This window comes from Ovis aries, chromosome 25 (genome assembly GCF_016772045.2).
Source record: "Ovis aries strain OAR_USU_Benz2616 breed Rambouillet chromosome 25, ARS-UI_Ramb_v3.0, whole genome shotgun sequence".
Lineage (NCBI taxonomy): Eukaryota > Metazoa > Chordata > Mammalia > Artiodactyla > Bovidae > Ovis > Ovis aries.
The window spans coordinates 6,969,717-6,976,965 of record NC_056078.1 but is presented as its reverse complement, the minus strand read 5'-3'; the positions used below and the strand labels follow the sequence as shown (position 1 = coordinate 6,976,965).

General features: G+C 48.9%; 1 long non-coding RNA gene across 1 annotated transcript; it reads left to right on the top strand.

Annotated features, from left to right (window-relative positions):
• Positions 1-1,392: 1,392 nt before the first annotated feature.
• Positions 1,393-5,123, top strand: LOC132658675 (uncharacterized). Its single transcript, XR_009598602.1, has 2 exons — positions 1,393-2,526; positions 3,970-5,123. It is a non-coding gene; the product is annotated as an uncharacterized LOC132658675 (long non-coding RNA).
• Positions 5,124-7,249: the final 2,126 nt, after the last annotated feature.

Genomic DNA, 7,249 nt, shown 5'->3' with positions numbered 1-7,249 from the left:
GTGACCATCAATCATTTGGAGGTGGCTTCCAGACTAAACCCATTTGTCATCCTCAGCCCAGAGTATCCAGGAAGGGAACTGAAGAAGTTGAGTTTTATCACAGACCACTAACCCAACAAAGAAGGAAAATAATGGGATGTTTCTGTGCCTCGGGTTCCTTTCTACTGTGTTAGGGGTTGATAGTTAGAGAATTTTTCATTTTTAGCCTGGAGACGGTGGATTCTTATCTCTAAACTGCTCTATTAGTTAAGGTAAAGCAAGTTATTTTAACATTTTATGACATTTTATAACATATTGTAACTGTCACTGAAGCCATTCTGAGTTCAATTATTTTTTAGCCATCCACCTGACCAGCTTCTGCCCCATGAACTGGAATAGCTTCCATGTGTTGGATTTATTCATTAGGATGACTATCAACAGCAAATGAGTTGTGTTCGACCAGCAGCAGGACCAGGGGAAAGAGTTTCATTCCACTGAGGCCTTCAGAATCCAGGCTGATGGAGCCTCAGACAGTCTCAAGATGTGGCTTCCAAGATCAATCACCCAAGTATTCACATCCAGGAGACCGACAAAGATAAAAGACAGTGGAGAAACGCCCACTGGTCGGAAGTCACATTGGCCAGAATACATCTCATTGGCCAGAACATGGTCACGTGGCTTTTACTTAACTGCAAGGGAGGCTGGGAAATGGAGCCCAGCTTTCCCAGGAGGAAAGGGAACCAGGTTTGTTGTGCAGCTAGCCAGAGTCCCCTGTGGGCCAGGAGGGGCTTTGGGTGCACCAGGAGGGGGTGATTGAGCACCACGGCATCTAGAGTGGGTGCTGCTTGGGCCAGTGGTATTTCATTTTGTAACTCTTGAGCTATCTCCCTATTGGACAATCAAAATGCACTCAATGGGACAATTTTCAAATTTTAAATAGTAAAATAACAAGAACAATGACTACTCTTTTTTTTTTTTGGCCATGTGTGGCATGTGGAATCTTAGTTTGCCCCCAGGGATTGAACCTGTGCCCCTTCAGTGGAAGTGAGGATTTTTAACCACTAGACCACCAGGGAAGTCCCAACAATGACTACTTTAGAATTTTCTCCAACATCTTAACAATCTCTTGTCGTTTGGGAGGGGGATTCTTTGTATTTGTGATTTTAGAAATGCTTGTCCGGCTCATCGTATGGCTTTGTTCATTGTCTTTCAAACTGTTTCCTTGACCTCTAAGGGAAACCTGTCAGAATCTGTCCCTGGCCTTCTCCATATTCTGAGATGAAGACTAGAGGGATGGACTTCCCTGCTGGTCCAGTGGCTAAGACTCCGAGCTCCCAACACAGGGGGCTCAGGTTCGATCCCTGGTCAAGGGAACTAAGATCCTACATGCTGCAACTAAGACCCAGTGCAGCCAAGGAAAAAAAAAAAGACTGGAGAGATAAATGAAAGTTTCTGGCTTCTGAGCAAAAATGGTGGCCTGGTCCTTGTTCTCAGAAGTAAGCATCCTGGTTGTTAATGTACAGGCTCTGGGATCAGAACCCAGCACCATGCCCTCCAGTGGGGGTCCTTTCAAATGCATTCACCTTCTTATACCTCACTGTCCCAATTTACACAGGACGATAAGAATACCGATGTCGCAGCACTGCAGTGAGAAGTAGCAGGGGTGGTGCCCGACGTACAGGAAGCATGAAGGCTGGTCTGCGCTGTTATTATTGTGGTTAACTCCAGAGGCAACCAGCCAGCCACTGGATCTCAGGTGTGCTGTGTGGGTAGGATTTACACCAAGGGCTCAGAGTCTGTACATTTCCCTCAGAAACAAGGTGTGGTCGGGAGTGCTCTCCCACCGGCCCACCGAAGAGCTGGTCTTTGAAGCAAACCCTGCAGGCTCTCCAGCCCTCACCCAGCTGTGACTCAGTTTCCCCACCCACTAAAGGGGGCAACAAAGACAGTTCTGAACTTGTTGGTAAGACACGTTGAGAACCTTGAAATAAAGATGGTATTTAGTATGAGTTCAAAGCAGCATGTAATGATTTTATTGCCCCTTTTATTCTTGAGATCTTTCTGTTTGCTTAGCTTCCAAACCCAAGCCAGAGCCATAAAATCACTTTTATGCGAGCGCCTTTCACACTCATTTTGTACCAAATGCACTTTTCAGATAACGCGGAAGGTGCTCGGAAGGATGGGGTGGAGCCGTGAGGGACAGGGACACTGGCCAAATGGAAGCCATTACTGCCTGCGGTCACTGCCATTGGTGGTCAAGCTTTTCCAGGTGTCTGTACGACCAGTTTCAGCCCCAGGGAGTGGATTAGCTGGCACGTGTTGGATCTGTTAGGATGGCCCTAACAAATAAACACAAATCAATTGTGTTTATCAAAGCTTTGTCCTTTCTTGTGGGGTCAGAATCTCTGCCTTATCACCATTCTTTCTATAAGTCCCCCAACCTGAAACCACAGGAAATAAAGGATCTCAAGTTGGAAGAGACCCTTGAAGTTGGTTGGCAGGTGTAACTGATCACCTAGGGTGGGAGTCCATTTCACGGCACACCAGGTAAGTGGTGGCAGTCTTTGCTGGCAAACACGAGACTCACCTTCCCTGTGTTGGGAGACATCCCATTGTATCCTTGGGTGGATCTGTTTGTAAAATGTCCTGATGACATGCTGGCTGTGTTCGGGTAAGTCCCAGGATGCGCTGGGTTCCCATCTGGCAATGGAAGATGCAGGAAAGGCTGAGAAAGCTTTTAAGCCCCTGGGTAGGAAAAAAAGAAGCACAAGATCCAAGGAGCATTTCCAGTCAGGTTCCTCCTCTTGTCTCTTTACAATCCTTGGCAAGCGGCGGCCCACTGACATGAGTCAATGCCTAGGGTTAATTTTTAGGGATTGAATTTTCAGAGGCTGTGTCTTTGTTGCTGTTCTTTGCCTTCTGTTTTTAGTCCAGACAGGGAATGGCAGGCCCCCAGGTGAGGCAAGAACAAGGAAACCCCTTCAGGATCTGTCTACACCAGCAGGAGTTAAAAGCAAATGATTTAGTTCTCAAATCCACTGAGTAAGTCACTTCTTCAGTTGCCATTCAACAAAACCCTGTTGTGGAAACAACCCTACAGAATATAAGGGAATTCAGATCCTGATGCTTGAGATACTTACAAACTCTTTAGGGAGATGGAAATTTTACCCGGACTTTACAACCTCACCCCCAGGAACTCCCATCTTAGGCTTTTGGGGGTGGTTATTGGCATCTCTGGCCTTCCTCCTCCCTTTAGTCTCTGTGTGTCTGAGGCATATACACACCACACACACAGACCAGAAAACAACTTCCTTTTGCCTGGAAGTTCCCTCACCCCCTTGCCATAGACATAGAGATTGAGGGAACACGTGAGTGGGTTTTGAGGTGCAAGACAGGCAGCCTGACTCTGGGGGGGTCCAGCCAGGGAGAGTTGGTTCTGGGTCAGACAGTGGCAAAAAACCTGGGGCTGGTGGTTGGGGGCCCATTATAAACACTCTGTAAGTTACTATGGGTGAAATGAATAAATGCCGATGAGTACACGTATCCAGGAATCTATCTCATGTCTATACATGGTCCCAGAGTCCAGTAGCAACTCGACTCCATTCTTTTCCTTCTGTTGCAGACTGCTTTTGTCTACATCATTCAGGAAAGGGGATTTTAAAACCACAATATTCTAGAAACACCTCTTGCCATCTTACAACCCTGGGTATATCCTCAGACCCTTCTCCCAAAAGAGATTTTATAGAGCAGAGGATTCAAGAACCAAAGTCTTGTGGGATTTTTCTCTCTTTTAATCTCTCAACAAAGATAGGCAGAGGAATTTATTATTATCCATTTAAGTTGACTGGTGTCCAAGAAAATCTAGCAGTGAGTGCGCTAATGTTTAGGAAGTTCCTTTTAACGTCAGCCCAAAGCACTTGGGGAAAATGTTCTATTCATAGTGTCCAAGTGAGGCAGGCAGATGTCAAGAATTATTATTCCATTTAACAGATGGAAAATATGAAACCTTCATTCACAGAGCAAGTGGAGAACAGAGCTCAGGAGAGAAGCCATCTCTCTCTGCCTGCACAAGTAGGTGAGTTACCGTATGAGCGTCACGTGCTCTTGGGACATGCCTCCCTGAAGTCAACTTTCCCTGGCCTGTGTCCCTCCAGGAACTGGATGAAAGGAGTGGTTCCAAAGGTATCTATACTGTCCACCATGTCTTTCCAAGTTTCTGGGAGGGAAGTGGGTAGTCTCCCCAATGAGGTCCCCACAGCATTGCTCCAGTGCTGCCCAGAACCTTTTGACCATCCACACTTATCACACACTCTTCATCTTGGCTGTCATCTTCTTGGTCCATCAACTCATGCCTCACCTACTCTGAGCCCTGCAACCCAGCTCTCTTCTCCACCCTGTCTCTTCCAGGTGATGACCATTCGACTACAGCTACACAGAAGAATTAGGCTTTAAAAAAACACATATGCTGGGGCCTTCCCTGGTGGTCCAGTGGGAAAGAATTACAGGGGATGTGGGTTCAGTCCCTGGACGGGGAACGAAGATCCCCCCTGCCAAGGAGCCCTCTGTGCCACAGAGAAAGTCAAGGTGCATCAAAGACCCAGCCAAAATCAAATCAATCAATCAATAAAAGTAAGTGCAGGGCATCAAGTAGAAACCTCATCCATGATACAAAGTTGTCTTTTTGTTTTTTTTTTAAATACACAGGCTTGTGTGCTGCACCCAGAAACTTTGTTGGGGTATCTGGGAGCAACCTATGCAAAGCAAGAGTTTTGCTCCTGTGTCCTCCTGTGTCCAGAGCCAGGCCTGCTGTGAAAGCACTCATGGGCACCAGGGCCTTGTGTCATAACCTGGCAACAAGCCGACACTACTTTTCTCCAGGGCAGCGAATGGGCAGCCTCTCCTCCAGGTGAGGCTGCCCAGGGGCCCAGCAGGATGATTTGAGTCGCGGATGAAGGCCCTGGCTAAGGGGGCCCTAAGGAGAGGCTTCCTAGGGTGAGCCTTCTGGTCACGCTTTCTCCAAGGGAAGGTGGGGTGTCTGGGCTCCTCTCCTCCCCAAAGAGGCCCAAAGAAGAAGTCATGCAGAGGACACACTCAGCTGTGGGAGGCTGGAGAAAAAGAGCCAATAAAATTGGCTTTATTTATAATGTTCCCGTGTTTGTTATTTTGTTATCCCTACTCTGTTCCCTCAGTGTAATGTAACAAGGAAAAGGATAAAAAAAATCCCCACTCTAAGTATGCATGAACTTTATGGCCTCACCGCTCCCTCTCCTCCTCTGTCCCCACCAGGCTCGCCTTGCCTGTGAATTCCTCTCCCAAATTGCGTATTTTCCATACTAACTTTTACGGCATCTTCCTCGATTAATGGTTAACAGTATTCCTTTTCTCCCCTCCGCCCCCATTATCAAAGAGTGCTTGGAATGACTATTAACTCTCTGGTTAACAGAAAGAAACATGTTAATCATCTACAAGCCCTTGGACAGGAAAATTATTCTTTGTAACCTTCTCCCAACGGCTGGAGAGCCCCTTGTCCGCCAGCAGCTGACCTTCAACCACACCTGGGTCTGGAAGCTTGCAAAACCCCGACAGTAATCGGTAATCGTGTTACAAGGGCTTCTGAGTAAAAGCCAAGGTCAAACCGCCCCCACCCCCACCCCCTTAGCGGGAATGACGCTGGGCCTCTGGTGTCCAGGGAGGGCGCCTTTCCATCCAACTACTCTCCTTCCACGACCCCGTAAACAGACCACGCTGCACCTCTTTAAAAAAAAATTGTTTTGCAAGTGAGGGCTAATCATTCTTTGTTGTACATTCTTTGTTGCTGGGAGACTCGGGGTGGCTGTACAGGCTGTTCTTTCTTGCAGCCATAGTTCAAAAGTGCTCCTTTTGACCCAAACACACACGTGTTGTAATCCTGCCCTCCCTTGTGTGGGGCTGGGAGGCAACCAGGAAGCGTGGATTCCCAAGCCAGACCCAGATGCTGGGAGGGTGACCTCTTTCTGAAGTTAGAGGGGCGGTGCCTTTGCAGGGAGGGGTAGGCAGGAGCAGCAGAGGATAATGCTCAGGGAAGTGGCGGGGGGAGGGGGGGCCGACCCCCACCCCGTACTCAACAACGGGAGCGTGGAGTATGCCATCTTGGAGAAAGTATCCCTTCATTCATTCACAAAGCCGATCTTCTGCGGAGAGGGGAAGCCTGGGGAAAGGAAAGCTGGCCTCCACCTCTGCTGAGTTTGGCTTGCTTTTCTCCCCTGCGGCCCGCTCTTCTTAAATAAGACCTGGGAGCAGGCGAGAGGTTGTTCTGCCGAGAGAGAAAGGACGCAGGCATCGCCAGACTTATTAGGAAAGACGCTGTCGGGGTCTTGGCAGGCGCGGCGCTGCGGACCACGTGGTCCTCTGCGCGCCTGGATACTGTCAGCGCTGAGCTCCGGCCCCCGCCGGCCAGGTCTCCTCCCCATCGGCCTGGAGGCTGCCCCCAGCGCCTGCCCCGCTCGGATCCAAACATTTCCACATTAGGCAGCCTCGGCGCTGGGCTCCCCGCCTCCGGCAGTGACCTCAGGTGACCTCCACGCCGGGCTCCGCGCCAAGCCCCTCATCACAGGTGCACTGGCAGTTTTCTGGGTCACCCTTGTGATCGGGTGTCCAAGCACTTGGCAAAATTTAGCGAGTGTTCCTCGGTGCTCTGCATCATCTTGACACTGTTTGCACAGACACCCTTGGGGACGCGTGAGAGGAGCTGGTGCCTCTCATTCAATCTCTGGTTATAGCAGAGCCAGGCATGCTGGCCCCTCCAAAGGCTTGGATGACCTGATCTCCCTCTGTGTCCCCAGCCCGCTCCCTCTAAGCTGATCTGACTTCTCTCTTGGACTTAAGAATCCAAGCAGAAGTTATGGATCCTACTACACACACCCATAGCTAGATTTGCGCAGCCGTATATGGCATCCACCGGGGTCTGTGGCTCTGGAGCCTTGGAAATGGGGCTGCTCCAAACTGAGATGTGCTATGATGGCAAGTTTCACACGGGATTTCGCAGACTTATGTGACAAGAGAACGTGAAGTACGCACGTGTTGAAATGATCACGTTTTGGAAAAAGTGGGTTAAATAAAATATGTTATTAAAATTAATTTTATGTTCCTTTTAATGTGGCTACTAAAAATAAATGCTGCATGTAAGACTCATGTTGTATTGGTCTTGGGCGGCACTGGTCCTGACCATCCCACTCTGGAAGCTTCCTTCTGTGCTTCACCAACAGCCTGCATTTCCCTGACAGCCAGGGAC